General features: G+C 42.0%; 1 protein-coding gene and 1 non-coding gene across 2 annotated transcripts in view; both read left to right on the forward strand.

Moving 5' to 3' along the window:
- Positions 1 to 3,435: 3,435 nt before the first annotated feature.
- Positions 3,436 to 3,507, forward strand: trnae-uuc (transfer RNA glutamic acid (anticodon UUC)). The gene has a single exon. It is a non-coding gene; the product is annotated as a tRNA-Glu (tRNA).
- A 292-nt stretch (positions 3,508 to 3,799) lies between these two features.
- Positions 3,800 to 23,296, forward strand: part of LOC129828024 (ETS-related transcription factor Elf-4-like) — an 85,065-nt gene continuing 65,568 nt past the window's right edge. The window contains exon 1 of the mRNA XM_055889427.1: positions 3,800 to 4,355. The gene's annotated coding sequence lies outside the window, so the exon portion shown is untranslated. The remainder of the gene's footprint in view (positions 4,356 to 23,296) is intronic.

Consider the following 23,296-nt stretch of genomic DNA (forward strand, 5'->3'; position numbering starts at 1 on the left):
AATGTGTCTGTCGATCCTATAGCTATTGTGTCATGTGTCTATGAACCAGAGTTATACTGTTAGCACTGAGGCTGTGTGCCCTAGTAGGAAGTTAGCTGTGTATAGCTCACCCTGCACTATCAGCTCAAACATAAATATCACTGTCATTTCTACTTCTGATAAGCCACTCAGTAAAACAATCAAAATAATCAACCATCCCAGAAAAGTGATATATATTAACATATGTAGCCTAAGAAACAAGGTTCATGAAATCGATATGAACTAGTAACAGATGACATTCATATACTGACTATCTCTGAAACTCACTTAGATAATACCTTTGATGATATAGTGGTAGCAATACATGGTTATAACATCTACAGAAAAGAAAGAAATGCCAACGAGGGTACATTACATAACACACTGTCAATTCTTAACTAATATCGTTACCTATATTAAAACATGTTAGAAACCAAACTATAAGTCAGTGTTTTGACATGATGAAGATATTGTGAGTAATCATATTGAACTATTCTGTTTTTTTCATTTTCAGGAGAGCTGATTGGTGTGGACTAACTGCTCAGGCAGACTGGGAAGGCCATGCAGAACATGAACCCTGACTCAGAGGAGACTGATTTTGAGGACGATGCAATGGACCCCCCACAGATTGTATGCTTCTGGATGACTTCATCACCACCACCACCACTGTTGACTTCACTGCTGACATTCCCACCCGGGCTGCTCCCTCTACAGTCCAACCTGCTTCCTTCAGTGCCAAGTCCGCTGCCACAAGTATCTGACCTGCTTCACCCACAGCTCAGTCTGCTGCCAGCCAACTCCACCCATGCAAAAAACTTGATTGGTTTGATAAGTAGCAACTCATCACTAGTTTCCATATAGACTGTGCTGTACTCCAGCCCTTTTGATCTTCTTTCTAAAATGTAAGGTCTCTATTCAATCAGATACAGAGTTAACCCGCGGTTGCTCTTGTGTGTCACAATCCACTCCCTTCCTACCCCGTTAGAAGTTCAAATCAGTGATAGAAAGTGTAGGCTATTTGGATGGGGGGGGATTTAAAGCCTATCAGTCGAATCAAGAGTAGGGTCTATAGCCTACAATAGAACATCACACAGTGTTTGAATGTGTAACACGGCTGCAGGAACTTCTAACATGGCTGCATGGGTTTTGTCGAATAGAAAGTTTGGTCGTTTTGTGACATCCAATGGCAGCGTAGGCGAATAAGGTAACACAAGGAGCTGCTTGTGGATTTGACAGCTCGAACACAGTTCCACCTCCGATACCGCCAAAGCAATCACTACGTGTGTGTCGACCAACATTAATCTGATTGAATCGAGCCCTAGAACTTTCAGGTGGAGATTTTTCCTCTGTTTGCATGGATGTTGTCATATGTTTGGATCCTTCTGTGTTATTCACTCAGAATCAGTCAGTTGCCATACCCACTCATTAGCTTGTGTGTGTAACGTTTTACATTTGTCATTCATAAACATGTTTCTACATTTCGACCAGTTCTTAGAATGACTTTTGATTGTAGGTAAATCATTATTCACTTCTAAATACAAAAATGTTTTGCTCTCAGAGGAATGTATAATAATAAAAATTACATCAAGAAATATGCACAATATCCACAAAAAAAAACAGAACTGATAATTTAAGATAATAATTGGATAAACAAGGGAGTATAGTACAGTAATAAACCAACCTCAGTGGAACAACACTTCTATATGTTATGATTATGCTACCATAAAATGTTCCAATTAACTCAGGTGATCTTAAATTCACCAATATGAAAAATAACACTTTTAGACACTATAGTGGATGTTTAGAAATGTTATTTCTGGCCAAGGCAGGATTCGAACAGGGGTTTTCGGGGGCCACTCTTGCCCTTTCTCAAACAGGAAAAAAACTAAATTTTCATAGTTTTTCATCATAAATAATGATTAATAAACATTTAACTTATGAAGAAGAAACATCATTTTTTCTTTTCCTCTTTTTTCTTCTCCCCCTTCTTCCTCCCTTATCTTACTATTGTTCGCCAGCTTTGTTACGCCCGTCGCTTTGGATAAGTCGCATTTGCCTAAAAGTGTCTGCTAAATGGCATATTTTATTATTATATTATAATCCATTTTCAGACTAAAGGTCGCCTATAAAATAACGCATATAATAGTAATAAAAACTGCACTTTGTTAAATATTATTTAAAAAAAAAAGGTAGTCTGAAACATTGTGGAAAAACCTGGATCACTTCAAATTTAAGAGAACCGTTTTAGGGGAAATTGCACTATACACAACCTGAAAACGCATACATTTCAATGTAATTGAATATTTGTGTAATAACACACAAAATGACAATTATTTGTTCAAATATGACATTGTCCTTATTTAACAATGCTTACCTTTGGATCCTGTAAAAGCCATTGAAGCGTACACTGAGTGTACAAAACATTATGAACACCTGCTCTTTCCATGACAGACTGACCAGTTGAGTCCAGGTGAAAGCTATGATCCCTTATTGATGCCACTTCAAATCAGTGTAGATGAAGGGTAGGTTAAAGACAGGTTAAAGAAGGATTTTTAAGCCTTGAGATAATTTAGACATGGATTGTGTATGTGGGTGAATGGGCAACACAAACTATTTAATTGCCTGGTAGTAAGTGCCAGGTGCACCGGATTGTGTCAAGAACTGCAACCCTGCTGGGGGTTTTTCAGCTTAACTGTTAAGTATCAAGTGTATCAAGAATGGTCCACCAATGTGAAGCATTGGAGTCATCATTCCTCCTTGTGGAACACTTTCGACACCTTGTAGAGTCCATACCCAAACGAATTCAGGCTTTTCTGAGGGCAAAGAGGGAAGGTGTTCTTTATGTTTTGTACACTCAGTGTATATCTAAAGTAATTTATGTAATATTTTTGACATGAGTAAAAATACTATTCGAATTTTCATTCTAATATGGCATTGCTGTAATGAAATTCCTTTTAACTTCTCAACCACTTGGTAAAGCTCTGTAATTTCCAAAATAATCAAACTGGGGGAAAAACAATTGGAAGTTCTTATTTGACTTGTAAGTAGTATGATTTAAGGGGGAGGGGGGGGGGGGGGGTCTGCATGTTTTTTCAAGAAAAAGGGTTATTTGCTCAATGGAAAGCACATACAAAAAGGGAAGCAATAAACACATTGTTGGAAAGCAGTTACACTTTTTTCTAGTGCACTACACGAAGTCGACACTAGGTGGGGGTGAATTCCCATGAATAGCAGAAATGTGTTAAATTCAGGCTTTAAAACAATTACCGTCTATCAGTAATAATCTAGAAAATAATAATGGAATGGAGGAGGGCTGGTGTAGGAGGGCCAGCTAACTATAACTGACACGTTTGAAATCAATAAAAAAAAGTATCCCCATAGATTTCAGATATAGTTGAGTGCTGCAATTACATCGGTTCCCATATGGTCTAGCGGTTAGGATTCCTGGTTTTCACCCAGGCGGCCCGGGTTCGACTCCCGGTATGGGAATGCACTGTTTTAATATTGTCTCGTTCTTGTACCGCGAACTTGTAATTGTTTCCCAATCAAAGACTGTAACAAAGCAGGACCCGATGTATTATCAGCCTATATGATGATGTCTGAAATATATCTTACTGTTCAACTGGACAACCCATAGAAGCCTATCCACACTGTCATATTTATAACATAAAGTAAATTCCCAAAATAGGCAATGTACCAAAACTGCGATCCCTTAAGTGGGCGGGTTTGAAAGTGTAGCCAGTACTGTTTATACCACACGGGACAGTGTGCATTTGGTTTCGATGTGAGCCACATCCTTGAAGTTGTATATTCAATGCTTTTTTGCTCGTGATTGTAAATTTCATTGGTGTTATAACAATCTGCTAAAGATAATGATTAAGATAATAAAAACGAATTGTCGGTATCCTTTTCATTTCAGCTAAAAGTCCGATACGTAGTTTATTCTAGCCTATCCCAGTAAGTTTCTCAGTATGAGTAACCAACATTACATTATTTTTCACAACATCCTGTTTTTTTCCCCAACCGAATCCCTAATGCTGGCCAATCATTTCTTAGGGAAAATGTGACTGCTAGGAATTCCCCACGCATCGGTTTTCGGTAAGAAAAAAAGAAGAAAATTAACAGTGTAACCTTACGTCAGCCACGCGAACGTAGTGAAACTAGAGTTGGCATATTTACTGTACTGATGATGTCGAGCATCATCTCACAAATGGGATTATTTTTTGGGATAATAACAAGATGCTGATAAGTGCCTACTGAAGATATTATGCTACTGGACGATTTTGATGAAGACATTGTCATTTTAAATGTCTGACATTATAAAATAAGGATTTAAGGTGAGTCTTTGCAATTCGAATTGCTAATGATGTACTTCTAATTTGTTATTTTTTTTATGTTGTCTTGACTATTAGTCTGGAATGTGTATGAAACAGTTCTGTTACCCCCGCCTAAGCAGTCCTTTTCATATCGTAGAATGCTCTCCCATTCAATAAGTTAATGAGCGGGATTGAGTGCATTTTATATTTTTCTTTCATTCATTTCTATATAGACTACATACGGCATTTTTTATTTATGTAACTCCACTTGTAAATCCACAACAAATAAAATACAAGTTATTTGCTGTACTGCATCTATTCACATGGTAGACTAGAACAAATATGGACTACTTTCATTTCTTAAATTCAAAAGAGTTCTATACACAATGTGCTGCCACTGACACACATTACTGAACATTTGACATGAAAAATCACAGAGATGTATGACCCACTGCTCTGCTTTATTAACCCTCCTACTGAGAAGCCGTGTCATTGTGCGATACACCCTTAGAAAAAAAGGTGCTATATAGAACCTAAATGGGTTCTTCGGCTGTCCCCTTCGAAGAACCCTTCGAAGAAGCCTTTTTGGTTCCAGGTAGAACCCTTTTGGGTGCCATGTAGAACCCTTTCCACAGAGTGTCCAACCTTTCCAAAAAAGGGTACTCCCTGGAACCAAAAAAGGGTTCTTCTATGGGGGACAGCCAAATAACTATTTTGGAAAAGTTTTTTTCTAAGAGTGTACCATGCCTTCCATGTGACAGGGGTGCTGTGTGGTAAATGTGAGAGGCTGTTGTGTGCTGCTGACAGAGCTAGCCTGTCTGCAGTGTCTCTAGGTTCCAGTTGCCATTTGTGCTTCATGTGAGTGTGAGGGATCAATTATACAGCCCTGAAAGCAGAAGATTGTTCATGTTTTATCTGTTAAGTAAAGAGGAGTTCAACTGCACCCTACTGTTGCAGCCTCCACAGATATTAGACATCACATTAATAAGCATACCCAATATCTCTTCAGACTCAGAAAATACTATTGGAGAATATTCTGTATCATTGCACCAGTGCTTGTATTTCCCTCTGATTTGTAGAAATGGCATATGGTACCATTACCATTGTTCTGCTGCTCTATCATGAAGTTTGCCATTTAGTTCAAGAGGCTGAGAAAGACCCCGCTCTTTATTTGGCATTCGTATGAACCATGTCTACTCATCATGTTCATCTAACATGTTCATCAGTTAAGATATTATTATTTTCATGTAAAATCACTACTCCCAACTACCAGAAAAATGTGATGGCTTGGATCTACACTAAACTGTGTTTTCTCAAATGACCTGATCTCCTCAACCCATCTGTGGTCAATATAAACGTTTGCCAGATGTTTACATTTTTGGTTTAAGATGCTGGCCTTGTGGGACTTTGCGAGCTGAGAAATCTCATTGGTCTTCCGTGCCTACTGTTGTCCAGAGAAAAGTAGGGGCGAGACAGGGGGATACTTGTGCTCTCCTTATTCGGAGGGTTAAGGGGACGTTTGCGCTGCTCAGCTCAGCCCGTTAGCAACAGAGATCAGCTGGTCCCGCTGACCCCCACCCCTCCTCCACTGTCCACCCACCCCCACCTCTTCCCACGCAACACAGCCCGCCTATCACAGAGGCCCAGTAGATAATTGGAAATCTCAGTCTTCTGAAACCAATTATCCCCAAACAAGAGCTTCTAAATATACTCGTCTGCAGTTTAGTGGTCTCTTGCATATGTTTCAAGCCCCAGACTCCATGCATAGTTTAAAAAAAAATCCCATGGTGCCTGCCTCACTGCACACATCCCACCCTCTTTCCCTCCTTCCCTCTCTCTTTTGGGTCTCGACAGTCATGTGCATTAATGACCCTGCCTTCTCCGCCTTTGAACTTTGTTGCTGGAGGGATTTCTCCTTCACAAAGGGACTTTGAGGTAGTAACCTCCCTTTCATGAGACAGGGCCTGGATTAACATTATGGAGGATGAGAACAGGCCAGGCATCAGGTTTCAGTTAATAGTCAGTTTATGCACACTGACTGGGAACACTAGCCTATGCTTATCTGGGGCTAGTGACATGCCTGGTACTTATCGTGTGACCGTGATGTCACCATCAGCAGGGCACAGCAGCCAGAGCAGCTGAGGATTGTGACTGGGTGACGAAGACTCCAGACAATGGGAGAGCTGTTCTTATTTGTGCTTCATAATATCGAGGGCTGCTATCAATGTCCCGGCCTCAGTCTTGAGTCTTTTCTAACTGGCCAAGAGCTGCCCTAATGAGCTCTTGGATCTGCCCTGGGCTCTTTGTGTACCTCCGACCAAATCTTCGGCTACCCAAGAGGAAACGCAGATGAAAAGAAAGCAGGAGAGTGGGCATCCTGGTGAGTCTAAGGTGATGTGAAAATCAGCCACCACTTCCCTCCATTCTATTGGCCAAATGTACAGTCACTTGATAATAAAATGGATGACCTCTGATTGTGGATTTGCTGTCAACGGGACTCTCATAACTGCAATACTCTGTTTTTCTGACACATGGCTTTCGGACAAGATACCCCCCATGAATATCCAACACAATGGATTCTCCATTCACCAAGCGGACAGGACATTGGATTCATGCACCCAGAGACTACTTTTCTTATTGCCGGGGATTAAAATTCAGCGTCACTAAAACACGTGATGCCCAACTTCTAGCAACACGTCTCCTTCGTCACTAGGGCCAATAAAGTCCTAAACCACTGTTACTCAACCCACAAGCAAGCATACAAGCCCGCCCCTCTTCCCCCCTTCGGCAAATCAGATCAAATCAAATCAAAGTTTATTTATCACGTGCGCCGAATACAACAGGTGTAGACCTTACAGTGAAATGCTTACTTACAGGCTCTAAAAGGTGTGTGTGTGTGTGTGTGTGTGTGTGTGTAGGTAGGTAAAGAAATAAAACAACAGTAAAAAGACATTTGAAAAAAGAATAGCAAGGCTATATACAGACACCTGTTAGTCAGGCTTATTGAGGTAGCATGTACATGTAGGTATCGTTAAAGTGACTATGCAAATATGATTAACAGAGAGTAGCAGAAGCGTAAAAAGAGGGGTTGGCGGGTGGTGGGACACAATGCAGATAGCCCGGTTAGCCAATGTGTGGAAGCACTGGTTGGTCGGGCCAATTTAGGTAGTATGTACATGAATGTATAGTTAAAGTGACTATGCATATAAGATAAACAGAGAGTAGCAGCAGCGTAAAAGAGGGGTTGGGGGGGGGCACACAATGCAAATAGTCCGGGTAACCATTTGGTTTACCTGTTCAGGAGTCTTATGGCTTGGGGGTAAAAACTGTTGAGAAGCCTTTTTGTCCTAGACTTGGCACTCCGGTACCGCTTGCCATGCGGTAGTAGAGAGAACAGTCTATGATTGGGGTGGCTGGGGTCTTTGACAATTTTTAGGGACTTCCTCTGACACCGCCTGGTGTAGAGGTCCTGGATAGCAGGTAGCTTTGCCCCAGTGATGTACTGGGCCGTACGCACTACCCTCTGAAGTGCCTTGCGGTCGGAGGCCGAGCAATTGCCATACCAGGCAGTGATGCAACCGGTCAGGATGCTCTCGATGTTGCAGCTGTAGAACCTTTTGAGGATCTCAGGACCCATGCCAAATCTTTTTAGTTTCCTGAGGGGGAATAGGCTTTGTCGTGCCCTCTTCACGACTGTCTTGGTGTGTTTGGACCAATCTAGTTTGTTGTTGATGTGTACACCAAGGAATTTGAAGCTCTCAACCTGCTCCACTACAGCCCCGTCGATGAGAATGGGGACGTGCTCGGTGCTCCTTTTCCTGTAGTCCACAATCATCTCCTTAGTCTTGGTTACGTTGAGGGATAGGTTGTTATTCTGGCACCACCCGGCCAGGTCTCTGACCTCCTCCCTATAGGCTGTCACGTCGTTGTCGATTGTGTCGTCAGCAAACTTAATGATGGTGTTGGAGTCGTGCCTGGCAATGGAGTCGTGGGTGAACAGGGAGTACAGGAGTGAGCTGAGCACGCACCCCTGGGGAGCTACAGTGTTGAGGATCAGCGTGGCAGATGTGTTGCTACTTACCCTCACCACCTGGGGGCGGCCTGTCAGGAAGTCCAGGATCCAGTTGCAGAGGGAGGTGTTTAGTCCCAGGTTCCTTAGCTTGGTGATGAGCTTTGAGGGTACTATGGTGTTGAACGCTGAGCTGTAGTCAATGAACAGCATTCTCACATAGGTGTTCCTTTTGTCCAGGTGGGAAAGGGCAGTGTGGAGTGCAATAGAGATTGCATCATATGTGGATCTGTTTGGGCGGTATGCAAATTGGAGTGGGTCTAGGGTTTCTGGGATAGTGGTGTTGATGTGAGCCATTACCAGCCTTTCAAAGCACTTCATGGCTACGGACGTGAGTGCTACGGGTCTGTAGTCATTTAGGCAGGTTGCCTTTGTGTTCTTGGGCACAGGGACTATGGTGGTCTGCTTGAAGCATGTTGGTATTACAGACTCAATCAGGGACATGTTGAAAATGTCAGTGAAGACACCTGCCAGTTGGTCAGAACATGCCGGGAGCACACGTCCTTGTAATCCGTCTGGCCCCGCAGCCTTGTGTATGTTGACCTGTTTAAAGGTCTTACTCACGTCGGCTACGGAGAGCGTGATCACACAGTCGTCCGGAACAGCTGACGCTCTCATGCATGCCTTAGTGTTGCTTGCCTCGAAGCGAGCATGGAAGTGATTTAGCTCGTCTGGTAGGCTCGTGTCACTGGGCAGCTCGTGGCTGTGCTTCCCTTTGTAGTCTGTAATAGTTTGCAAGCCCTGCCACATCCGACGGCGTCGCAGCCGGTGTAGTATGATTCAATCTTAGCCCTGTATTGACGCTTTGCCTGTTTGATGGTTCGTTGCAGGGCATAGCGGGATTTCTTGTAAGCTTCCGGGTTAGAGTCCCGCACCTTGAAAGCGGCAGCTCTACCCTTTAGCTGAGAACTCTCTAGGCAAGTAGTGTGGCCTGCAATTTATCACAATATACTCTACCTCAGGCGAGGAAAATCTAGAGACTTCCTTAGATTTCGTGCACCTGCTGTTGTTTACAAATATGCACAGGCTAACCATCTCCGCAACCAGCTTCATCAGGAAATGCATCTCCGACATCATCCCCACGTTGAAGGTTCGCTGCTTCCCCAATCAAAAGCCCTGTATTAACACAGTGGTGTGTGCTAAGCTAAAGGACAGAGCTACCACTTACTGGGCTATCACAGCCAACACTGAGGCTATTGCTGAGGACAAGAAGACGTACATGAAGTCCTGCTACAACCTCCACAAAGCCATCAAACAGGCAAACAACAATATCGTAACAAGGTGAAATCCTATTATACTGGCTCTGACACTCAGTGCATGTAGCAGGGGCTACAGTACATTATGGACTATAAAGGAAGCCGTGATCTGTCAAACAATGCCTCTCTACCAGACAAACTCAATGCCTTTTATGCACGCTTTGACAAAAACAACACAGAGCTCTGCATTAGGGCCCCTGTAGATCCGGAGGACTGGGTGATCTCTCTCTCCAAGGCTGACGTGAGTAATGTTTTTAAATGGTTCAATACTCGTAAGACCGCAGGGCCAGACGATTTCCAGGGCATGTCCTCAGGGCATGTGCAGTCTCCTTGTCCAAGTCTGTAATCCCCACATGTTTCAATCTGACTACCATCATTCCTGTTCCCAAAAACTCTTAAGGCTTCCTGTCACATTGACTACCGCCCTGTGACATTCACATTTGTAATAATGAAGTGCTTTTAAAGGCTGATCATGGCACACATGTGGGAAACATATGCTCTATCACATCCTCTGAAAAAGCATTACATTTGAAGTCCCTGTAATGTCTCTGAGATGCCTGGTTTGGAGTCTTCTTTCCAATCTAGTCTAGTGATCAGTCTCTCTGAGGGAAATTAGTGTCATTTGACACCCTTAACGTAACCACAAGGTAGCAATGTTTGTGTCTCTGACTATAGGTAATTCCACATTAACACTCAGAGCACCGGAATGCCATAACTACTAGAATGGCCATGACGGTCATTCTGACAGTTGATATTTCAATTGTATAAATATTCCATAATAAATTGCTAAATGAATGCATTTATGTTAAAATAGGTAATAAGAAACCTCGGGACACCAAATGCAAATTGTAATCAGTCAGAAAATGTATTGATTGATCCAGAAACGCATAGACTGTAAATACTCAAATAAGATGATAGTGTATTTTGTGACTGTAAGACAACAGTTGCCAAACTACACCTAAATGATATTGAAACTAATTTCACATATAATAATAATAACAATAATAATATATATAGCCTAAAGACAAGATTAAATTGACTATAGTCTGATGGGTGACGATATTATCAATCGTCGAATAGAGAATGATGTGACTGATGACCTGTGCAGCGTGCATTGACAAAGAAGAAAGGAGCTTACCAAATAGCACTTCTTCCATATCATCCTACAGGAGTCCATGCAGATGTTTTGATTGCTATACCCTATCAGAAATAGTTTCTAATGAACCTATTTTTGACAAACAACTGTACAAATTGCGAGGATGCCTCGGTTTTAAAATATTACTTATTCCTAGAATAACCGTGGATCCATGCGTTCCTCAAGTCAGTAGGCTACCGGTGACAATCAGCGATAGCCATTTGGGATATTCAATTATATTCTTACTGTAAAATAGGTGTGTTGACTGTGGCAGGGCCTGGGATGAACTAAACGAACAGGCTGATTTAATTGGCATGGCGCAGCCATAGACATGTCTACCAAGCACAGATAAATACAACTGAAAACATGCTACTCTGTTCTCTTGAAATTAATTAACTTGTATCATGTTTATGACCTTCCTGAATGAAATATTAATGGATTTATTTGTGATTGTATATATTAACACTAGAAAGGTAGAGAGCATAATAATGTCTCAAAATAAACTGAAATGTTTAATTACTTTAAAAAAAAGTCTAAATACGTCTATATAACACACTGTTGTAGTTAGAATCTTAATATCACAAACAAAACTGGAGTTTTAACCATTTTTAGGAGGGCATGTCATTTAAAAAAAAATATTTTCCCCAGCCTGCTCCACTCCTATGATAGTTGAATGTCTCATGCCCAGTTGATGATCAACCGATAATTGCCTCAAAACTGAACCTAAACTATACCGTAACTAATTTCAAACATATAACAGATGAAATAAATGAAGTATAATGGGGGAGAAAAGGGGAGAATGGGTGAGTTGATGAGTGAGGGATTCATAATTATGTAATCCCCAATTGTGAATGAAGAACAAGGCGGGTTCATTCTATTGTATTGATCCATTCTAATTCTAATCTTCAAATGGTATGTACCCTATATCAGTCCACTGAATCCAAGTAGTCTTATCAGTCTACTCTAGCCTACTTGGAGTAGGCTACACAGTGAGAACGTGCATCATTTACAATGGCAAGACCAAGACAAATGGATGGCGGGGAAGACACGGATCACATCTGAAGATTATTATTCTGAGTCATGCTGAACGGCTTTCCGTATTTGGGAAAGGATCCATATCGGGCAGCAGGTGAGCGAGTGTTGGAATATGTTTTTGATCAGAAGGTACTGCTGTACTCGGTGAAAGGAGGAACTCGCCGCTGGCCTGTTACTGTGTCCTACAACATGCTTGACTTGGCTGCTATCACCACACACGTGTTGTTCAAGCAGTGCATGAACAACACCCATGAGCAGGAGAGACTTCATCATGAGTCTGGCACACGGGCTACGTGAGAGACATATGAGGGCCAAGGCAGCAGCAAAGATTCCACGGGAGCCATTGCGCGAGCCAAATTGCACACAGCTCCCGGGGAGGAGAAGCTGCAAGGTGAGCAGATTCACTCGGAAACAGAACCTGGACACCTGCTTCAGCTGCAAGCGACTTGTCTGGGGGAAGTGTTGCAATCAAGTGAAAGTGACAAAGATTTGTGGTGACTGTTCAGACAAGGGATAACAGCTAAATAAAATAGATTTTATACTTGGAAAGCAGTGGCTTTTTTCTGGCCACTCTTCCGTAAAGCCCAGCTCTGCGGAGTGTATTTCTTAAAGTGGTCCTATGGAAAGATACTCCAATCGCCACTGTGGAGCTTCTTCTTTGCAGCTTCTTCAGGGTTATCTTTGGTCTCTCTGATTAATGCCCTCCTTGCCTGGTCCGTGAGTTTTGGTGGGCGCCCTGGCAGGTTTGTTGTGGTGCCATATTCTTTCAATTTTTTTATTAATGGTGCCCCGTGGGATGTTCAAAGTTTCTGATACTTGTTTATAACCCAACCCTGATCTGTACTTTTCCACAACTTTGTCCCTGACCTGTTTGAGGAGCTCCTTGGTCTTCATGTGGTGTTGTAAACTCTGGGGCCTTTCAGAACAGGTGTTTATATACTGAGATCATGTGACACTTAGATTGCACACAGGTGGACTTTATTTAACTAATTATGTGACTTCTGAAGGTAATTGGTTGCACCAGATCTAATTTAGGGGCTTCATAGCAAAGGGGGGGAATACATATGCATGCACCACTTTTCAGTTTTTCTTTTTTAGATTAAAAAAAAAAAAATCACTTCACCAATTTGGACTATTTTGTGAATGTCCATTACATGAAATCCCCCCAAAATACATTTAAATTACAGGTTGTAATGCAACAAAATAGGAAAAACGGCAAGGGGGATGAATACTTTTGCAAGGCACTGTATAGCCTACAGTAACATACACTTGTGAAAATTGTATCATGTTCTTTCAAGTATTTACATTTGGTATTCTAATGTTACCTAACACCTTCATAAACACAACCAAATGACATTGGCACCAAAGGGGGTCCAATGAGTCCAGGCTTTTTTTCTAGTTAAATGTATTTATTAGGCCTTGTGGTACTCCACAAGGCCTGGCTATTCTACTGTTAAATATGCATGAGGTCATTTTGACCATAATGGCTCTTTGAGGATGAAATGATGTATTTTATGATATTTCTCAGAAAGTACTACTAGAATGTAAAATACTCGTATTTAGGAAACGTCAGAGACAGGTGGGTTCAAGGTTTTTATTGAAATGAAGGTGCTGAAGAAACTCACTCAACCATACAAATGTCCCGTCTTCAGTCAGATGTTCGTCCCACACAGAAAACAGTTATGGCGGTTATTTTATTTTCATGATGGTCTTCATCCATAATCGTCGGTGATACTGTAATTGTGCCAGCCCTAAAGACATTTCATGGTGGCCCCCTATTTTTGTTGAAAGACAGTAGGGATCTTGCTCTGTAAAGTTCCTTATTTCACTGCGAGTTGGTTTCAACAACTGAGGCTCTGTCAACTGAGTTTCACGTCCTCTGATATATCAGTTCGATCACTAGGCAGCGCTACAGCCAAGCGGCCGACGTGACGTCAAAGAGAAAGGGGAGCCAGGGGAAATTCCACCTGTAACCCCATCCCGCCTGCATGCTGCCTCTCACAATGTGAAGCATGTGACTCCAGTCCAAACAATACACATGGACTCCATATCTCCATGTGTACTTACTGTCATTTGTCATGTCATCACGTTAACCTCAGTTTTGATGTCTTGTAAACTACATAACTTATCTTGTTTGCCCCCGAGAACTTAAGAGGTCATAGTTTTTGACTCTGTGTTCCCTTTTCTCCAGAGGCAGCCTTGAACAACTGAAAACATGCTCCAAAACAACAGTGCAATGTCTCAGTAGGTTTAACTAAGAATATATCGTTTTTATTCCCATGCCCCATATAGGCTATTACTCAGTTATTACGCTGTTGCAATGGTATGGTGGCAAAAGATGACCAACCACTAGAGATTGACAATCAGGCTGGACTGATCTAGAGGTTTTGTTGCCATCTCGTTTCTGATGCGCCATTGTCTGTTGGCACCAGTAGCGGTGCGTGAGCAAAATCACCGGGGAAGCCAAGCCAGAATAAGGCACATTACATCCTATGTCTTTTGATAATTGCATTTTTTGCTCTATAACCTGTTAGTTCGTATCCCTTGACATCTTGATATATAGGCCTAAGGCCGAGACAATAAGAAGACACAGTGGCAGAATAAATTAAACCTCACCTTTCTTTCATCACAAAACCGGAGAGCAACATCTGTCCAGTGAAGTCCACAAACATATTGCATGTAACAAACAGTTACATGACCTACAGCATGGTCAGGCAAGTTAATATGTTTCTGACATTTTCGGACTACAAAACAACTCTTGATTTAGAACCACGGAGAGTTACCACAAGTCGCAAAGAAAACAGGCGATGCCTCCACTATTCCAGCACCATTTCAACATGACCTAATCACCTATGCTTATTATTATACAGTGACAACTAAAAGATACCAAAAACGATTTAGTCCAATCAACGTAAGCTAAATATGTGGCTGTCGATCGTACTTATTTATGTGTGTATGTACAGTTGAAGTCGGAAGTTCACAATTTCTGACATTTAATCCTAGTAAAAATTCCCTGTCTTAGGTCAGTTAGGATCACCACTTTATTTTAAGAATGTGAAATGTCAGAACAATGGTAGAGAGAGAATGATTTATTTCAGCTTTTATATCTTTCATCACATTCCCAGTGGGTCAGAAGTTTACATATACTCAATTAGTATTTGATAGCATTGCCTTTAAATTGTTTAACTTGGGTCAAACATTTCAGGTAGCCTTCCACAAGCTTCCCACAATAAGTTGGGTGAATTTTGGCCCATTCCTCCTGACAGAGCTAGTGTAACTGAGTCAGGTTTGTAGACCTCCTTGCTCGCACATGCTTTTTCAGTTCTGCCCGCACATTTTCTACAGGTTTGAGGTCAGGGCTTTGTGATGTCCACTCCAATAACTTGACTTTGTTGTCCTTAAGCCATTTTGCCACAACTTTGGAAGTATGCTTGGGGTCATTGTCCATTTGGAAGACCCATTTGTGACCAAGCTTCAACATCCTGACTGATGTCTTGAGATGTTGCTTCAATATATCCACATAATTTTCCTCCCTCATGATGCCATCTATTTTGTGAAGTGCACCAGTCCCTCCTGCAGCAAAGCACCCCCACAACATGATGCTGCCACCCCCGTGCTTCACGGTTGGGAAGGTGTTCTTCGCCTTGCAAGCGTCCCCCCTTTTCCTCCAAACATAATGATGGTCATTATGGCCAAACAGTTCTATTTTTGTTTCATCAGACCAGAGGCCATTTCTCCAAAAAGTATGATATTTTTCCCCATGTGCAGTTGCAAACTGTAGACAGGCTTTTTTATGGCGGTTTTGAAGCAATGGCTTTTTCTTTGCTGAGCGGCCTTTCAGGTTCCGTCGATATAACCTCGTTTTACTGTGGATATAGATACTTTTGTACCCGTTTCCTCCAGCATCTTCACAAGGTCCTTTGCTGTTGTTCTGGGATTGATTTACACTTTTCACACCAAATTACGTTCATTTCTAGGAGACTTCCTGAGAGGTATGACGGCTGCGTGGTTCCATGGTGTTTATACTTGCGTACTATTGTTTGTACAGATGAACGTGGTACCTTCAGGCGTTTCATCCTTGCTCCCAAGGATGAACCAAATTTGTGGAGGTCTTGGCTGATTTCTTTTGATTTTCCCATGATGTCAAGCAAAGAGGCACTGAGTTTAAGGGTAGGTCTTGAAATACATCCACAGGTACACCTCCAATTGACTCAAATTACTTCAATTAGCCCATCAGAAGCTTCTAAAGCCATTACATTATTTTCTGGAATTTTCCAAGCTGTTTAAAGGCACAGTTACCTTAGTGTATGTAAACTTCTGACCCACTGGAATTGTGATATAAGTGAAATAACTGAAATAATATGTCTGTAAACAATTGTTGGAAAAATTACTTGTGTCATGCACAAAGTAGATGTCCTATCTGACTTGCCAAAACTATAGTTTGTTAACAAGAAATTTGCGGAGTGGTTGAAAAACGAGTTTTAATGACTCCAACCTAAGTGTATGTAAACTTCCGACTTCAACTGTATGTGCGTGCTTGTCAGTAGAAACGCCAATGCCATCCTCCTCTTTCATGTTGTCTAAATGGTCTATGACTCTATCATACAGTACATGCATTTCGTTTTTGTTGTCCTAGGCTACCTGGCTAAGACGTTTTCTCGCTAGCCTAACTTCCTTTCATGGGCAACGACGTGCCATTCCAGCCAGTTAACGTTAGCCTAATGTTACTATATCTGTTGAACTTCCATCCTCTCAGGCCATGGGCACAATATATGAATTTATTGTTCGATCAGAATTGCCATTATAATCATTGGCAAGTACGGAGAATTAGTAAAACCACAAATCCATATCCCTATCTCCATCAATGTATAATTTAGGAAAGGGCCACTGGAGGACAACAACACAACGAGATGCAACAATTCAAGTTTTCTGTCAATGACGTTTGGCTTCTAATCAATGTGATGCGATTGATGTGAAGCCAAATCCAAACTGGCTTCCCTTTGCACTTTTTTTGGTGTGCCAGGGCCATTCACAGCTGAGCTCACTCAGTTTAGCTCAACTCAGTTTAGCTTTATTTTATTTAAAAATGTATCAAGGGAGGTCAAATGCTCGCTGGCTTCCCTTGCATTCAGTGCTACAGGTGGCAACAATTTCATGCGCTTCTTGACCAGACAGCATAGATGGGCGCTGTTTTGTTCGCTTGGATGCTTTCTCCAGTGAGATACATTCAGCCTCTTGTCAATTGAAGGACATTTATGAAACACATAAAGATGAAAGACACAAAATAAAAATAAAATTAGAGGAAACCTGGCTTCCTTTGACATCCATGAATACACACCACCGTTTTACACTATTTGATTCGTGCAAATTCAAGATAGAACCACTCAGCCCGTTACTTTTTTGTTGATACTGATGCGATCCATGCATAGGTAGCTTGGGTATTTTTAGTCAATGTAGCAGTCACACTGTGTATCCGATGCTTGATTAGATTGGGGGGTTGCTGGGTGGTGGTTTGACTACTAGGGTGATCCTCAAGCAACAGCCAGCTAAGCTAACCAAATTAATAGCAGTGGAGGCTCCTCAGAGGAGGATCGTCCTCCTCAGTGAATTTAATTGAAAAAAAAATAGTGAAACATTAAAAAAGTGCTTATTTTTATAGTAAGTATATTCACCTCACCAATAATTGATTAAAACACTATTTTGCAATGAAGGTCTACAGTAGCCTCAACATCACTCTGTAGGGTAGCAGCATGGTTTAGCCGGAGGACAGCTATTTTCTGTCCTCTGAGTACATTGCCTTCAATACAAAACCTAGGAGGCTCATGGTTCTCATCCCCTTCCATAGACTTACACAGTAATTATGACATCTTCCGGAGGACATCCTCCAACCTATCAGTGCTCTTGCAGCATGAGCTTACATGTTGTACACACAATCAAAGGATCAGAGAATGAATCTCATACTGAAAGCATAAGCTACAGATAGCTAGCACTGCAGTGCATAAAATGTGGTGAGGATTTGACTCAAGAGAGAGAAAGACAATAGTTGAACAATTTTGAACAAATTAATTTCTTAAAAAATTAAGGAGAAGCAAGATGGAGAGAGCTAGCTATAGTTTTTGTATTTTTTTCCACTTTCATTTTGACTTAGCTAGCGAAATCAGCTAGCTAGTTTAGCCTGCTCAAACACCCGGCTCAAACAGAAAGGGATGCTATGTTAGCTAGCTGGTGATGGCTATCCAACACTGGAACTCTTCCAAGTCAAGGTAAGCTTTTCATTTTACTAATTTATTGCCATCGGGGCCCGCCAGTGTAACTGCTAAACTGCTTGCTGACTGTACTGCATGATTGTAGCGGGTTTACCTATGCGGTAGTTCTAGTAGCTATGTTGACTTTGACGTTAGCTAATATGGTGACATCGATGTAGGCTGTGTGTAGCGGTTATGATATGAAGGTTTGGTTTGGAAAGTTTTTTCCGCCTGGTCACTGTCACAGACAACTGATGTGTTGTGTGCTGAAGTCCACAAGCAAAGGGAAAAGGTGAGAGGAGGAGAGAGCATAAATGCGAGAAGGAATTATAACTACAATGATCAACGTGATCATGCTGTTTGTATGTGGCTGCTATGAAAGTGAATTGTATTTGCGTGTGATCAGGGGTCTATTCATTCCGCCGATTCTTTTGAAAAACGTTCTTAAACGGAAGAAAACGGAACGGAACGGGATAAACATACCTGAATTAGTCCAGTAGAAACTCTGGTTTGGACTAATGATTACACCCTAGATCAGCTAGGTGCAGGCAAGAGTGTGCAAGGCAGTATTGAATATGTCACTGTCTGTCACCTTGATTACTCAAATTTCTCTCAACCTGTGCACCTACATTGTAAACTTCCATTCATGAGCTAGGTTGTAGCAACCTCATGATGGGTATAGGGAAAGATGTTGTATCATGTAGTAGCATAAATCTATCGATATTACATTGAGCTGGGTGAATGGAATATGAATGACAGTCATCCAATATGCTGTAAAAAAAATGCAATATGCTGTAGAAATAAGGCCATGCTCACAAAAAAAATTATAATTGTCCTCCCTCATCTTAAACGGCACCGACCACCACTGATACATAGCAGCCTTTCACGACAAGGAGTGTCGCCCTCTCTTTGCCTACACTGTCATTTGAATTGGTGCTTTGTGTTGGTATGTATGTTGGTCAGAGGAGTGCTAATATGTCTGTCATGAAAGCTTGACGTGCAGAGTATTATCAGTGTGTGTCTGTGACCGTGTGTATGATGAGCTGCCTCCCAGGAGAGAGAATAATCTCACCTCACTCAGCGGATCCACAGCGTCAACAAGTTCATGTGTAAAATGTAACGGCATCTTAAATAGAGAGCTCACAGCAGGTGTTAGCCAGTTAGCAGCTCATCACCTACACTGAGAAGCATTTACAGTATGTAGCCTGTATCTGTCACCACATTATATAGGCTAATGTGGTGAATTATAGAGTGACAGACTGTCCCTCCTTCGGGCCTGATATTTGAATTATTTAATATCTACACTCTACTATTGGCTATTCATTCAACAGTACACTTTCAAAGACTGTGGCCTGTATACACTGAATGTGAAACAAAAATACTTAGTTCTCTTAACGGCAAAGCCCCTGTATATACTAGAAGAAACTTGAGTCCTTCCAGCTGTCAATCACTATGCCCTTGGTGTACACTGAGTATACCAAACATTAGGAACACCTTCCTAATATTGAGTTGCACCTGCCCTCAGAACAGGACTCTGTGGACTGTACAAGATGTCAAAAGCGTTCCACGGGGATGCTGGCACATGTTGACTCTAATGCTTCCCACAGTTGTGTCAAGTTGGCTGGATGTCCTTTGGGTGGTGGACCGCTCTTGATACACACAGGAAACTGTTGAGTGTGAAAAACCCAACAGCGTTGCAGTTCTTGACACATTCAAACTGGTGCGCCTGGCACCTACTACCCCGTTCAAAGGCACTTCAATGTTTCAGTCAGTCAGTTCACCCTCTGAATGGCACACACAATCCATGTCTCAAATGTCTCAAGACTTAAAAATCCTTCTTTAATCTGTTCTCACACTGATTGAAGTGGGTTTAATAAATGACATCTTTAAGAGATCATAGCGTTCACCTGGATTCACCTGGTTGGTCATGGAAAGAGCAGATGTTCTTAATTGTAGTATACTCAATTAAGTGTATATTACATTAGACAAGCGTTTAAACATGAGAAAGTCGGTCAGTTAGCCTCAGTGGAGATAGCTCCAGTGTTTGTCCCGACTGCAGGTAGCGAATACTGTTGACAGAGGTGTGATGTGGACTGTCTGGAATGTTGGCCTTGCCATGTGTGTTTAATGTTTAATGTGATACCTAAACGGTAATGTGTCTGGTCCTTCCTGGGAAAAAAAATCAATTTAACTCCTGCTGCTCTGCTCTTATGTACTCCAAATATGCACAGCTATAAACAGAAGATTTATGTTTGTTGTCCACTTCATTTGTGTAAGGCTTTAGTACCGCACAAAATGGGATGCAGTCTTACAAAATAACATGTAAACATCGCCAGGAAGTCCCAGGACTTATTCAGAATGCCGCAATAACCTGGATAAATAGAGCTCAATTCCCAAACTGGTCTATGAGAGAGTGAGTGACTCAGCTGTAGGCAATGTGGATTTAATGCATTTCCATTCAGCTAAATGCCTACACCCCTCTCTCTGTTAGTTCTGTGTGGCTGCAGTCATTGCAATCATCCACAGTCATTGCGGTGCGTCAGAGTTGACCATTCCTAGTCCTGGTTGGTCGTAGTGTGAGGATGTCCGTAACAATAACCAAAGCTGCATAATCTTCTTGACAATTTGTAATCTGCCAATTAGCCGAAGGTTGAAAGAGTTGGTGAACTAGAATTGATTGTCTCCTAAGGGGGATTGGCCTCAAACAAGCTGTCTGGTGTTCATATGAAAATATTCCAACAGTGCGTCACAGACTTTTGCTTTTATCACCCATTGTTCAAAGCAAGTCTGTCCCGAGTAACATTGACAACTTTTTTTTTCTCTGTTTCATTTACAAGTGTGTTGTGGTGTTTACAGCACTTGTACCTCTTTGCCCATCTCAGTTGGGCTCATAGGAATGCATCCCTGCCTGTTCCTCCTGCTCCTGCTCCTGCTCCTGCTCCTGCTCCTGCTCCTGCTCCTGCTCCTGCTCCTGCTCCTGCTCCTGCTCCTGCTCCTGCTCCTGCTCCACCTTAATCTGTTTGTCCCGTGAGGCCTGCTATCTTGGCCCTGTTAGCCTTGGCTGAGATCTTTCCTTGGCTATGTCCCAAATGGCACCCTATTCCCTATTTAGTGTACTACTTTTGACCAGGGCCCAAAGAGGACACACCCCTCCAGCTCTGAGTCACTCATGGAACGGCCATCAGCTGACCTCGGAGCTGCACAAACAGCACTGCCTGTCCCTTCACAAGGCTCCACATCTCAGGCCTTCAAGATTTGGCTTATTTGCGGTCTTCAATCAGGCCCTTAACTCAGATTTATACCCTTTCATAGTACTGAGCTGAGATAAGATGTACTGTACTCTACTGGCCTGCGTACACATCCACCATAGCTTCTGGAACTGTGCTGGAAAGGACTGGACAATGTGAAAAGAAAATGTCAGAGCCAGGGCTTTTCGCACACATAGGCGTTTCGGCTGAAGTTATTGGGTAGTGAGTGCCTATATGTGCAAGGCATTTGCCCATGTCTAGATAAGCTATGTCAGCTGATTAATGTTGAAGTGGACAAAACAAATTCGAAAATGCACTAGACCTAGCTCTACGAAACAGACTCAGTTTAATCTTTGATTCCGGTCTTTATTTCTCTGCCTCTCCTTTGAATTATTCTGCTTGAAAGAGAGGGAAACAACTTGGAACAAACAGATCTTCAGGCAAAGTGTTGCTGTGTCTGCTTTTTAACAGAACATGCTGCAGAAAATGTGGCCTTTTTGTGGCGATTTTCTGTTTTCGTTGGACTCTGATATGCAACAGCAGCAGTATATGACTTAGCCGTTTTTATTTTTAGTCTATGAAGGAAAAATGTGTCTCTTCACTTAGTCAGCGAGGTCACATGGTTGCGTTCTGTTCACATCAAGGCTGCAGCTCTCTCTTACCCTCCACACTCTCCTTTTTGTGTCTTGGCTAGATTGCCGTTTCAGCTTACTTTTACGCCAATGAGCTAGTTTGGATATTGAAACTTTTTGTTTCATTTGTAGCTTTCCCCCTCCCTATAGCCTTTTCTGTGCGTCACTTGTCCCCTGTGGCCTTGCTGTATACATATGTTTCAAGTCCTAGCTTTTATTACATGACTGTGCTCGTTTAGCTACTGTGCTTAAATATAAAATATGGCACACATATGAAACTTCACAAGCTAATAACGAAACACACACCAAGAGGCTTGATATAGTGGCCCCATATCTAGCTTAAATACTTTTTTCCCCTCCAAGGCGAAAGTACAGCCAGACCCTAGATTTGGTGCAAGTAATATCGGCCTACAGCTGAACTGAGGAAAATAGCCTCCGGTGGCAGAGTGACAGTCCTCTGAGGTGAAGAGATGGAAAATGGAATAGTTTCTGAGGCCTACATCTGCCGAGCTATCATCTTATTCCCTCTGCAGATAAATGGGGACTACAGTGGGGACTGCAATGGTGGATAATGTAGTCTTTGGCATGGGCGCTGGCAGAAAGTGGAACAAAATGTGCCTTAATGAGACTGCGGTAGAGAATAATGGAGTGCTGCTACCTGTGCCAACCTTGAGCTCAGTGTCTCTTGAACCTTCCCTCTCATCTGTTTTCTTTTCTCTCCTTTTAACATACCATTTTTTTGTCAGCGAAGTCAATTATCCCACCACCCGTTACTAGTGTGTTGCTTTGTGTATGCAAATGACTTCAATTAACAGACAATTAAAAAGTCAAGGTAATTGTCTACTGTCTGAACTGGTGTCTTTGTTGGGGGGGAAGTTGGAGGGAATGGATTACCGGGACTTCTCACAGAAGTACTATAGATATCAATCAAAGCTGTAGTATCACGCCCAGATACTACCAAGACTTAAGTTTGCTTGTACACTGTAATCTATATGTCGATTCATATTTGGTAAGACAATGCAACTTTCTCAATGAGAGACCTTAACCCCATGTTCTCTTCGACTTTGATAGGACCAGGACTAGCCTCAGGGAAAGCCACGCTGCCATCAAAAATCCTAATTGAAACGCACCACCAGACACTATTCACGGATGAATGAAAATAATCAGCACATCCACACTATTTACTGCAAAATTATTAAAGCAACTTTCCACCAGGCTCCAGCCATGGTCCTGAGATCAATTAGTGTTGACACAAAGATAATCGTTGATCGTCAGGGTTTAGATAATGATCCCTGTTTATGTGTGTGTGGTGTGTGTTGGTATGTTTACATCTCACCATCTA

The sequence above is a fragment of the Salvelinus fontinalis genome, chromosome 29 (assembly GCF_029448725.1).
Source record: "Salvelinus fontinalis isolate EN_2023a chromosome 29, ASM2944872v1, whole genome shotgun sequence".
Classification (NCBI taxonomy): Eukaryota; Metazoa; Chordata; class Actinopteri; order Salmoniformes; family Salmonidae; genus Salvelinus; species Salvelinus fontinalis.